This window comes from Malus sylvestris, chromosome 13, assembly GCF_916048215.2.
Source record: "Malus sylvestris chromosome 13, drMalSylv7.2, whole genome shotgun sequence".
NCBI lineage: Eukaryota > Viridiplantae > Streptophyta > Magnoliopsida > Rosales > Rosaceae > Malus > Malus sylvestris.
The window spans coordinates 27208933-27220121 of record NC_062272.1 but is presented as its reverse complement, the minus strand read 5'-3'; the positions used below and the strand labels follow the sequence as shown (position 1 = coordinate 27220121).

The 11189-nt window shown below is 36.4% G+C and overlaps 1 long non-coding RNA gene and 1 other non-coding gene across 2 annotated transcripts; both read left to right on the top strand.

Moving 5' to 3' along the window:
- Positions 1 to 1496: 1496 nt before the first annotated feature.
- Positions 1497 to 2006, top strand: LOC126596300 (uncharacterized). The gene is made up of 2 exons (XR_007613940.1): positions 1497 to 1592; positions 1706 to 2006. It is a non-coding gene; the product is annotated as an uncharacterized LOC126596300 (long non-coding RNA).
- Positions 2007 to 4436: 2430 nt separating this feature from the next.
- LOC126598261 (small nucleolar RNA R71) lies at positions 4437 to 4541 on the top strand. The gene has a single exon (XR_007614771.1). It is a non-coding gene; the product is annotated as a small nucleolar RNA R71 (small nucleolar RNA).
- The last annotated feature ends 6648 nt before the right edge of the window (positions 4542 to 11189 follow it).

Here is an 11189-nt window from a genome sequence, read left to right as displayed (position 1 = left end):
AGACTCTAATGTGAGATTAATCTTTACCATGTCTATTTGTTCTAACGTTTAAAATAATCTATAGATATTAACTTAAAAAGAATGAAAATTTTTAACTGACACAAAAATCAAAAATTAAAAACCTAAAATTTTACTTTCCCACCCCCAAACTTATATCACACTTTGTCCTCAAGGTGTGGAAAAATAAAAGAAAAAAAATTAACAACTTTACAAAGAAAATGAAATATTAAAACAGACACCAACTAAAGCTATGAATAAGTACAAAAATAGGACAAAGAAATGACCAAAACGACTGGACAAGGAACAAAATAAATAAAATAAAATAAAGGAGAAAAGAATGCACCTGGGCTTGCATTGGAAACCAGCATGGCATGCCAAACGATGGGCGTGGAAAAAGTACACACGGGCCGATTGATGGCCCTTTGGGATTTAACCCAGCCCATAAAGCAAAGATCCAAGAAAAAAATTGGATTCTATGATATATTTGAATGGCATGCAGCTGGCATGCAAATGTGAAAATGACATTTGCGAGTTCTCATGTCAGAAGAAGAAAAGTCTCTATCAGTCCTCAGTTTTTTGTCAGTCATTACCACAGAGCCAACGACTCTCTACCAATGCAAAACCATCCTTCTCGGGGAGCACAGGAAGAGGAAGATGGGCACACGTGTCGCGCATCCGTTTCACCACTCCTTAGGATTCCAAATAAAAGGTTTAGATAAACCCATTTGTCCATCTCTCACTCTAGAAATTCTGAAAATACTTTTACTCTCTCCATTTCACAGCAAGTCCTTCTTCCTCCCATTATTTTTTCATTTCTCTCGGACCCCATTTATCTGCTCTCTCTCCTTCATGGCATCTCAGAAACGTAAGATCAGTCTCTCTAACATGAAAAATAGATCTCCAAAATAAAAAAATAAAAAAATAAATTTCTTCTCCCTCGCGGAACTCTTCCCATGTGCAAACTCTCAAAAACAGCCATCAATGCAAACCTCCATTTCACAACAGCTTCTTCTTACCCCCTAAAACTGCTGCATCCGTCGACTTCCATAACCCAGCAACAACCATACCTCCGTGAATACCTGGCCTTGGTGGGAAATCTGAAAAACCCAAGTCGCCATCTCTTCTCAACCAAACCATGTTGCTCCCAAGCCTCACGCCATCACGGATTCGAGTTCTAAGAATGCAGATCGAGACCATTTCGCACATGCAACGGTAATCATCTCCCACTTGGTTCAATATACATGTCTCTCAACTTGCGAAAAATCTCTCAAAGCTATCTTGTCGGGATGAGTCTATGTAGAAGCTTACAGTGATGTTCTTCTGTAGTAGGTACTCGAGATTTAGAAAGATACTGAAGAGACTAACTCAAAAATTCCCAAACTCACGGATCTGCAAATTTTTGAGGTAAAACCCGTAACCCTTTTGATTGATTGACGCTGATCTGATATTTGAATAATAAAGCTACTACTGGGATTGAAAAATGACACCCAAATCCTGCGTACAACCGAGAGAACACAAGCTTAAGATGCCGGTCTAATGGTCGCAGAAGGCAAAATAAACGGCAAATGTCTCGGCCGCTGCAAATCATGAAGGTAAAGATCTCGTTCTTCTGCAGTTGCTAAACTCAACATTTACATGTTCAACGACAGTTCATTATAATGCCATATTTATCCTGGATGTACTCATATTTTTGCTCTTTATGTAGGGGTATACGGATCCATGATAGAGCCAAGGAAACTGAAGTAAACACACAAGCTCAACGGATGAAAACAACACAGGCCGCATGACCCAGATCGGTGCATCTGGGAGGTAAAATTCGAATCCCTGCAAGTGTAGTTGTTGTAGATCTAGTAATAATAGTTGTACTCAGTTCTGTGGTGTATGGATCTGTGATTTAATTGTGCTTCCTCCATGCATCGCAAAACTGAGCTGCAGAAAATTAACTGCTCTAAATTCTGTTTCTGTGCTGGATCTGCAACAATCACCCCCAAACTTGCATCTGTGAATGACTTTATGTTGACTGCTTTAATTTTCCAACATAGTGTAGATGTGGTTGATGTACCGGTAGACTTGCTGCTGGGTGCAGGATTCCAGCATAGGACGCGCTTTATTTTTCACGTTCGCAACCTGCAATTAACCAATATGCGTATATTAAAAACAGAGCTAAAATCAACTGCGTGAATAGAGAAAAAAAAAATTTGGATTTTTCACGTTTATTTTTTTTTTTTTTTTTTTTTTAATAAACTTAGGTATGGAAATGCATCTAGAAAAAAAATCAAACGAAAAATAAAATAAGGAAAGAGTTTAGAAAAATTGGGTTGCCTCCCAACAAGCGCTTTATTTTAAGTCTGTAGCTAGACATTGCAGAAATCTGATGGCTAGATCACTAGTTCCTTCAGAGTTGATGACTTGCCTACACCATGTTTCTCTATGCATGGTTTTAGTTGATGTTTGGTAACCTTCAATGAGAAATCTATGCCCTTAGCCTTAATGTCCACATTACCATTCTGAAAAACTTTAGTAACTAGAAAATAACCTTTCCATCGAGACTCTTGTTTCCTTGGAAATGACTTGAAATCTGAACTTAATAACCACACTTTTTTACCAGGCTGTATTTTCTTAAAATTTGGACTGCTTGGCAAATTTTCATGTTTTTTCATAGTGTTAATTGGCTGGTCATCATGTAGAACCCTTTGCTGCTGTGGTTTAGGACTTGTACAATCACGAGTTAAATTCGGGGGCTTTATGGACAGATGGTCAGTTGATGATCTGTTCATAAACTTGGCACTTGGTAAACCATCCAATGCATCAACACGCATGCATTCTTGCTTGTCACCTGAATGTAAGCTTGCTTCATACAACTTGAAAACAACAGTTTGATCTTCAACCCGGAATGTTAATGTTCCGGCTTCAACGTCAATAAGAGTCCGGGCTGCTGCCAGAAATGGGCGGCCCAAAATAATGGGCGTTGTCAAATCCTCATCCATGTCCAACACCATAAAATCAGCTGGTAAATATAAATTGTCAACCTTCACAATAACATCTTCAATGACTCTTCTAGGGTAGGTAATTGAACGGTCAGTCAATTGAATAATACTGGAGGTTGGCTTTAGCTCACCTTTACCTAAACGTTTGAAAACAGAATAAGGCATTAAGTTTACACTAGCACCTAGATCAATTAAAGCACTACTAAAATCACAATTTCCAATGGTGCAAGAGATAGTAAAACTCCCTGGATCTTTTTTCTTTGGAGGCAATTTATGCAATAAGACCGCACTGCACTATTCTGTAAGAATCACTTTTTCAAAATCAACAAGCTTCTTTTTCTTTGTGCAAACATCCTTCAAACATTTGGCATAAGATGGAATGTTCTTGATTGCATCAATTAACGGTAGATTAATCTGAACTTTTGACAAAGTCTTCATAAAATCTGTTAACTGTTGATCTTTAGCTTTAGGTCTCAACCTTTCTGGATAAGGCATAGGAGGCTCGTAAACACGTTCTGCAGTTTTTGTGGTAGCTTCTGCAGTATTTTCGGATCTGTCTTGGGATTGCCCAGAATCTGCAAAAATTTCAGAATCTGCAAAAATTGCAGATTTAGTTTGGGGTAGTTCTGCTGCCTGCGAATTTCCAACAAAATTTTCATGTCTGTTGTTGTAACTTTTGCCAGACCGTAGAGTCCGTATAGCATTGCATTCTTCTCGTCCTCTTGGATTAGGTACTGTTTGACTAGGAAATGTACCCGGAGCTCTTTCTGAAACCTGTAAAGCAATCTGCCCCATTTGTTTTTCCATGTTTTTCACTGCTGCCTGTAGATTTTGAATTTCTTGAGTGGTAGTATTTGCCAATTTTTCAATTGCAACCTCCCAAGCAGCCTTAGGTGCAGCAGGTTGCTGTACCTGCTGTTGAAATTGAGGTCTTGAGTGCTGATCTTTGTCCCACTTTAGATTAGGATGATCTCTTCAACCTGGGTTGTAGAAATTCGAATACGGGTCATATCTGGGACGCTGGAAATTGTTAAATGCATTAACCTGCTCTGCTGTAAAATCTGGAGAAACATCTCTATGTGGGCAGCGCATAAAATCGTGAGTTATCACGTTGCAGATGCTGCAGGCAGCTGGTATGGGCTGTTGTACAGCAACCTGTGAACCTGGTATTCTTTGTAATAACAGGTCAAATTTTGCATCAAACCTTTTCTCCATTTTTTCAATTTGTGCTGTAACATATGGAAAGCCGTTAGACATCTCAAAAATAGACCTAGATTGTGGCTACTCAACTACCCACTGTTGTGTATCTTCTGCCATTTTTTCAAATAACAAACAGGCCTCTTGTGCATTTTTATCCTTGTACGAACCTCCGCAAGATGCGTTGACAAGAGTTTTTGTAGTCATATTCAACCCTCTGAAAAATATATGCATTTGATCAGTAGTGTTAATACCTGAATGTGGACATTTTCTAATCAACTCTTTAAACCGTTCCCACGCCTCATGAAACTCCTCATTTGGTTTTCGGGCAAAAGATAAAATCTAAGTTCTCATGTCAAGAGTCTTAGAAGCTGGATAGTACTTGTTTAAAAAATTTTCACTGAGTTGGGCCCAAGTACTAATGCTTCCAGATGGGAGTGTGAGGAGCCATCTCCTTGCTTGATCTTTCAGAGTGTAAGGAAATAAACGGAGCTTAATAGATTCGGCTGAAAATCCTCTCACCAAAATATTTTTGCACCCCATTAAAAATTCTGCAATGTGCATGTTAGGATCATCAGATGATAACCCATGAAATGTAGGTAGAATATTCAACATGTACTGTTTTATTTCAAATGCAGACCCTTCATCCACTGCCGGATAAGTAATGCAACTTGGTATTTTTGTGGTATGGGCTGTCAGTGAATCTCCCAGGGGCAGACCAGCTTCTGGAATTACAAATGCCATTTTTTCTTTGCTGTGCAGGTCTTCAGAATTTAAAGATTGTAGACAAGTTACCTGCTGAGGAGGAACCCTCTGCACAGTTCGCTCCATGCGTTTCCTCCTTAAATTCAGCTCAAGTTCTGGATCAAATGGAATCAATTTCTGCACTGTTGAACGGGTGCTGACCATGCACAGATTTCTGAAATCTGCACTGTTGTACTGTTGTAATCTGTAAAAAAAAAATAAAAACGAAAATTAAATTTTTTTTTATATGTATAAACAGCAATAACTAATTGAAAATCTGATTCGTAGGGATTATTTTAAATAATCCCCAGCAACGGCGCCATTTTCTTGATAGGATTGTTACTACTCATGTTAACAGGCTTAAATCTCCTATTTTCCTTGCAAGAATCACAAGGTTATTGTAGTATAAACGGATCTCGCAAGGTCGTCTCCACAGGGACTATTAAATAATTCGAACCTAATCAGATTCCATTTAATTATTGTAAAGTAGAAGTTTAGGTGATTCATTTTATAACCTAATTAAAATAAAAATGAAATTAATGAATTAAAATAAACAATCTGTAAAATTAGAGCTAGAGAGAAAAGAAAACAGTTTTGGGAGAATCAAATTAAGAAAGCACTAGGGTTCCACCATCACCTAGCAATCCAATGAATTTTTACCAATTACTTACGATCTACACATGCCACTTTGAAGGTTAGATTTTTCTAATTCATATTCTACTTGGAACCTCCAACATAGAACGTATATCTAACATGCAACCCGTCCGGACGTTCGGATCAAATCTGAACATGAAAGATTCATTATGCTTTATGAAAATCCTTTGAAAAACCATGCAATCCTTAAGACGTGATATTCATCCTAAGTGAAATTACAATTATTAATTACAAGAAGCCAGCGTCAATTTTAGGGAACCTTCCGACCAAAATTGTATCAAATTACTTTTCTAAAGATCCTAATGGTGATCAGGCATTAAGACAATTAGATAGTTTTTATCCTGGTGATTAACAATTCAAAGTATGCATGCAATCAATCATAAGCAATTAAATAAAAATCACATATTCATGCTAAGACTCAAGGCTTCGCCCTAGCAAAAGAAATTAGTTTCGCATATTCATAATTGAAATTATAGAAAAATATTATTAAGAAAAGGATTGAAAGCACCTTCAAGTAGAAAATCTCCAAAACCCTAGCACTTCTCTCTGTCTCCAAAATTGCATAAAATAAAGCATAGTAAAACACTGTAGACGGCCAAGCAATATATTTGCTAAGCCACCACACAAACCCTAATCCAAAAAAAAAAAAAAAAAAAACATAACCCTAAATTAAATGGTGAAATTCGCCTAAAATCTGAACACCCACATTTTGGACCCATAAGCTGCTCCAAAACTGGCCCGATATAGCTGGATTTAATGTTTGGAATATTCTGAACACTTCTCTAGAAGGCCACGAACCCATCCGAGGTCATCTTGTGCTCCAAAAACGCAATTTGAGCCCAAAAACGTCATTTTCCAGCACTGCGCATCGCTTCTTTATTTTATCGCCAGAAAATAACCGCTTGGTGGAAAAATCCCAAATTTTGATACGATCAAGCTAAGTGACTCACGAACGTCCTCCAACTGGAGTTACTCCAAAATTCGTCCATTTGATTCTCTTTTGCTCCAGAGGAAGTCGAAAATCCTATATTGAAAATACAATTCAAAGTATCAAAATTCTTCAAATATATTAACTAAAATATAATAAGATTAGGGTAAAATATATAATATAAAATCTACTCATCACTTCTTTCCTTGATATCTTTCAAGGAAACTGTTCTAAAGTGTTACCTTTCCTTGGATCAAATCTAAGGAGGTAAATACTTTAAACATCTTACTCATCAACTTACATTCTTGAATTCTTTGAAACCTTTTGCAAAGTATTTGGACTTGTGTTTATTCAAAATAAACGATAGTCCAACCGAGAGCGATCTTCGGTGAATGTCATACAACATGTATTATGTCGTGGACAAGTGCCACTAACATATAAGTGAATTAACCTCAACAACTTTGTGATTATTTCTTCCTTTCCAAAAGAATAAAGATTCAAACATTTTGCCTCTATACAATTTTAACACGAAGGCATTGGATCCGGATCTAACGATCCAAAGCATCCATCTATGACCAACTCGTAATTTATGTTTTAGAGGTATCACAACTCAGTTGGGATTAGTCACTACCTTGCAACCTTTTGGGTTTTAAGCATTGTTATATTCTAAACAGTTAACACTACCATATCATCTCTACTATAGAGATAATCAATTAGATTACAATAATCTAATCAGTCATTGATAAAGAGCAATGTTTTGTCAAACAAAACATTCATCCATTTCTCTTACGGAATTATGTTCCTTTATTCAAATTGGAATGTAAAGACAATCTTTGTTTTTCCATTTTCTTTGGTAGTTCATATGAGGAAGTAAGTACTACCTGCTTTCGCAAAGATCTACATTTGATTCAAGTTCCGAATGTGAAGTACTTTCTCTTCTCTCATTAATCTTCTACTTCTTATTAGCCGCACTTTTATAACAATTGTAAAACATAGTTACTAATACGGATTCAAGCATTCAAGTAGAAGAACCAACTGTTTTGAACTATTCAAGAACAATTTACATCACCTTCGAAATGTGTGTTCTTGACACTTGCAAGACATTTCTTGCAAATACCCCTTCCTATGTCCATCATTTCATAAAGAAAGTTTGTTCCCTTGGAGTTATTTCGCCTTCTTCATTTGACTTCTCCTTTGACTACAATAGTCATGGTCCCTAAACTCCCCCTGTCTCTCTTGAAACTTATTTCAATTGTGTTATATACATCAAACAATTTGGAGAGCATGTGGTTATTGGTCACTATATAGTTTACAATAAACTTAGTGAACCATTTGGATAGGGACATGAAAGTGAAGTCCTTCCCTAGTTTCCGTCTCTAGAAGTGGTTTAACACTTCAACACTCAATGATTCAAAATCATCATAAGTCCATGTTGATGGACTATTTTTGTCAACCAATCATTATGTTCTAAACACAATTGCAAACTTTCAAGAGTTGTTCAAGGCAACTCTCATTTCTTCATACAACAATTTGTAAGTAAAGAATCATGGCACATAAAGTGTCCATGCCCTTGTGCTTACTTCTCAAGTTCCTTGTTCATGTAACAAAGAAACGAGCACTAATGTTTGCGTTAACTAAGGGTTGTTCAAAGCAACTCTTACTTCTTCATACAACAATTTGTAATTGAAGAATTATGACATTAAAAGTGTTGTCCTCTTTATGATAGACTTATCTAACATGTTCTTCCAATGATAAATTATCAATAGGAAGATTGTGAGGATGAGACTACTTAGGTACATATACAAGCCATTAAAGACAATCTATGGGATTGTAGTACCAAGTTTGGAAACTAAAGCTTTCGGCTTTTTCTTTGTCAAGTTTTGGATAGCGTTTGCAAATATATTGGTAAATAAATACATAATGAATATAAATTGATTGATTTTAAGCCATTTGATCCGGGTCTTTAAATCAAATAGCACCACCCACTATTTTTGGCAAATTCCATATCCCTCATCGGAATTCGAGAGTTTTGGAGGAAACTCTTAGTAGGGTATGGGAGACTCATCATTACCAAGCCCACCTCACAATGATATGATGTTGGCTAGCATCAATAATAATGAGAGAGTATGCTTACTCATTTGCATCTCTTGTAAGTACCCATCTTATTTGGCCTCTAGAGAATGAAGTCTCACAATGATATGATGTTGGCTCCATTGCACTTAGTTAAGTCACTCCCACCATGCAAGTTCGAGTAGGGGTTCAAGAACAACCTCACAATGATCTGATGTTGATCATTCCAGTTGCCTACCTTCACAACATCATGTATGCATATAGAACTCCTCCTGAGTGTAAGCAAGCACTTTGTACTTCCTCATGATAAGGTGAAATCGGTGTATGAGTCACAAACGATCGAAGCCTATCACGGTGGAAGGCCACGAAAGAGTGTTTAAAGTACTCTCACGCTTATCAACTTAATAATGGTTTGGTTGAGGGTTTTAGGTCTCATCACATATAAGCATGCATTTTAATCTTATTAAAACAATTTGGTCCTATTACAACTATTGGTCCATGTGATTGATTTAGTTGTATATGATACTCCCACTATGCTTGTAAAACAGTTTTTAAAGCAAGAGTATATGGTACTACTAACATAAGGTTTGCATTCATTGATGGACTATATAGTTGCCTTAGGGCCTTAGGATGAATATGAACTTTTGATTCGATCCAACACGAGCCTACTGTTGAATCTCGGTCGAGGGATGATGATTGATTTTAGTTACGTGTTTAATCACATTAAGGCGTGTTTTCTTATTGGGCGTTGGACCTTCTACTTCATTTTCATGCATATCAAATAAAGCAAGAAAGAAGTACTTCAAAGTAAAGACGAGCTTATGCTCTTTTACAACATTTGATCAAAACAAATTACTTTAAAGTAAAGAAGAGCTTATGCTCTTTTACAATATTTGATCATATCAAATTACAACCAAAATCTAATCTACACATTCCCATGGTTCAAACAAATTTGAGACGGCCTTTCACATAGCTCAATTATAGTAGGCTTAGGTTCATAATCACCCTTTCTTTAATTAATTAACGTTTTAACTAATTAAACTTGAAAGCAACATTTTCATTTGGTTTTTGTATCCATAGAATTGATTTAAATGGAACTAAATGAAATGAAAATCCAATTCTCATTTAAAGATACAAAACTATTTTGTTCTCAACTAATTTGGGCCGAAAAACAATAACCTCAACCATTGGGCTATATTGCAAAACACAAACTTTTGAGGTCACTTTGTAAAAACACAAAAGTCCACTACTTCATGTAATTACAACTAGAATCCAAAAAATTCATCAAATGCAAAAACTTCATTAAAAGAGCAAAACATTTTGTCCTTTAGTGATTTTGGGCCTTTACGTAAATACGTAAACTTTTGGGTCAAAGTACAAATACACAAAAGTATCAAAACTTTATGTAATTGCATAAAAACCTCAAAAGTACCCTACTTATAGGGTGGCTGGTTTTGGGAAGTGAAAAAAGGGGGAAGCAGGTTTTGGTGAAAATTCAAAAATTTTAAAGAGTGTTGAAAAAGGTGAAAGGGATGGGTGGAAAAGTTGATTGGTATGGGTGTTGATTGAAAAATGACAAATCATGTCATACCATTTATTACAATAAAGTCACACCAACCACCATAAACAAAACCTTGTGCAAAACATCAAACACTTTGAATCAAAACACCAAACCTTTTTGTTCTTGGTAAGAATTTCAAGAACTTTGAAGAACACACATGAAAACTCATAAGAGCTCCATGAATGTTTTCACTCAATAAAACTCAAATTTTCACTACACAAAAGAGGGTTAACATCCTAGGGCACTTAGGGGTTCCAAAAGTCACTTTAAAACTCTTTTAACAAGACAAACATGAACCCAAAAATCCACCCTTTGGATTTGGCCGAATTTCCCCAAAAACATGGCACCAAAGTTTAGCTCCAAAATTCATGCTCATATGAACTATATCTACAACATTTGAGATGGCAAATTTTCTAACAAAATTTACATTCAAAGAAGCAAGAATAAAGCTTGAAACAATTACAACATTCAAATCATAAACTATGAAAATACAAAACCCAAAAGGATTCACCAACTACTAGACCTAGGCTCTTGATACCACTTGAAGGAAATTTTGTGAAAAACATGTTCATTTGAGCAACATCTAAGGTATGCAATTAACAATTAAAGGTGGAATCATGCTTGTATGCACTCAAAAACAAAACATTACCCATGAAATTCAAAGCCTAGTGTAAACCAAGACTCAACTCAAGAACAAAGTGAGTTGAGAAATTTTATACCTTTGTTGATTCCTCTTTGCATAAGCAAAGGCTAATCACCCAAGGAGAGGGCCTTCATTCCTTGCTCCTTAGCTCCATGGATTTCTTGGATGAGGATGGTCAAAAGGATTCTCCAAGTTCCCAAAGTTGAGAACCTCTAAGTCTCCACACCAAGGTAGGACTTGAAGAAGAGATGAGTGACCTAGAGGAAGTAAGATTGCTAGCTAAAATCCTCTAGGGTGGCCAGCCTCTTAGAGAGAAAATGGAGCTTGTAGTCTCATCTTTTCTCCAAAAAAAATACCCTAAGGATGAAATGGCTATAAAGTTGCCTTTATACCACCTCACAATGG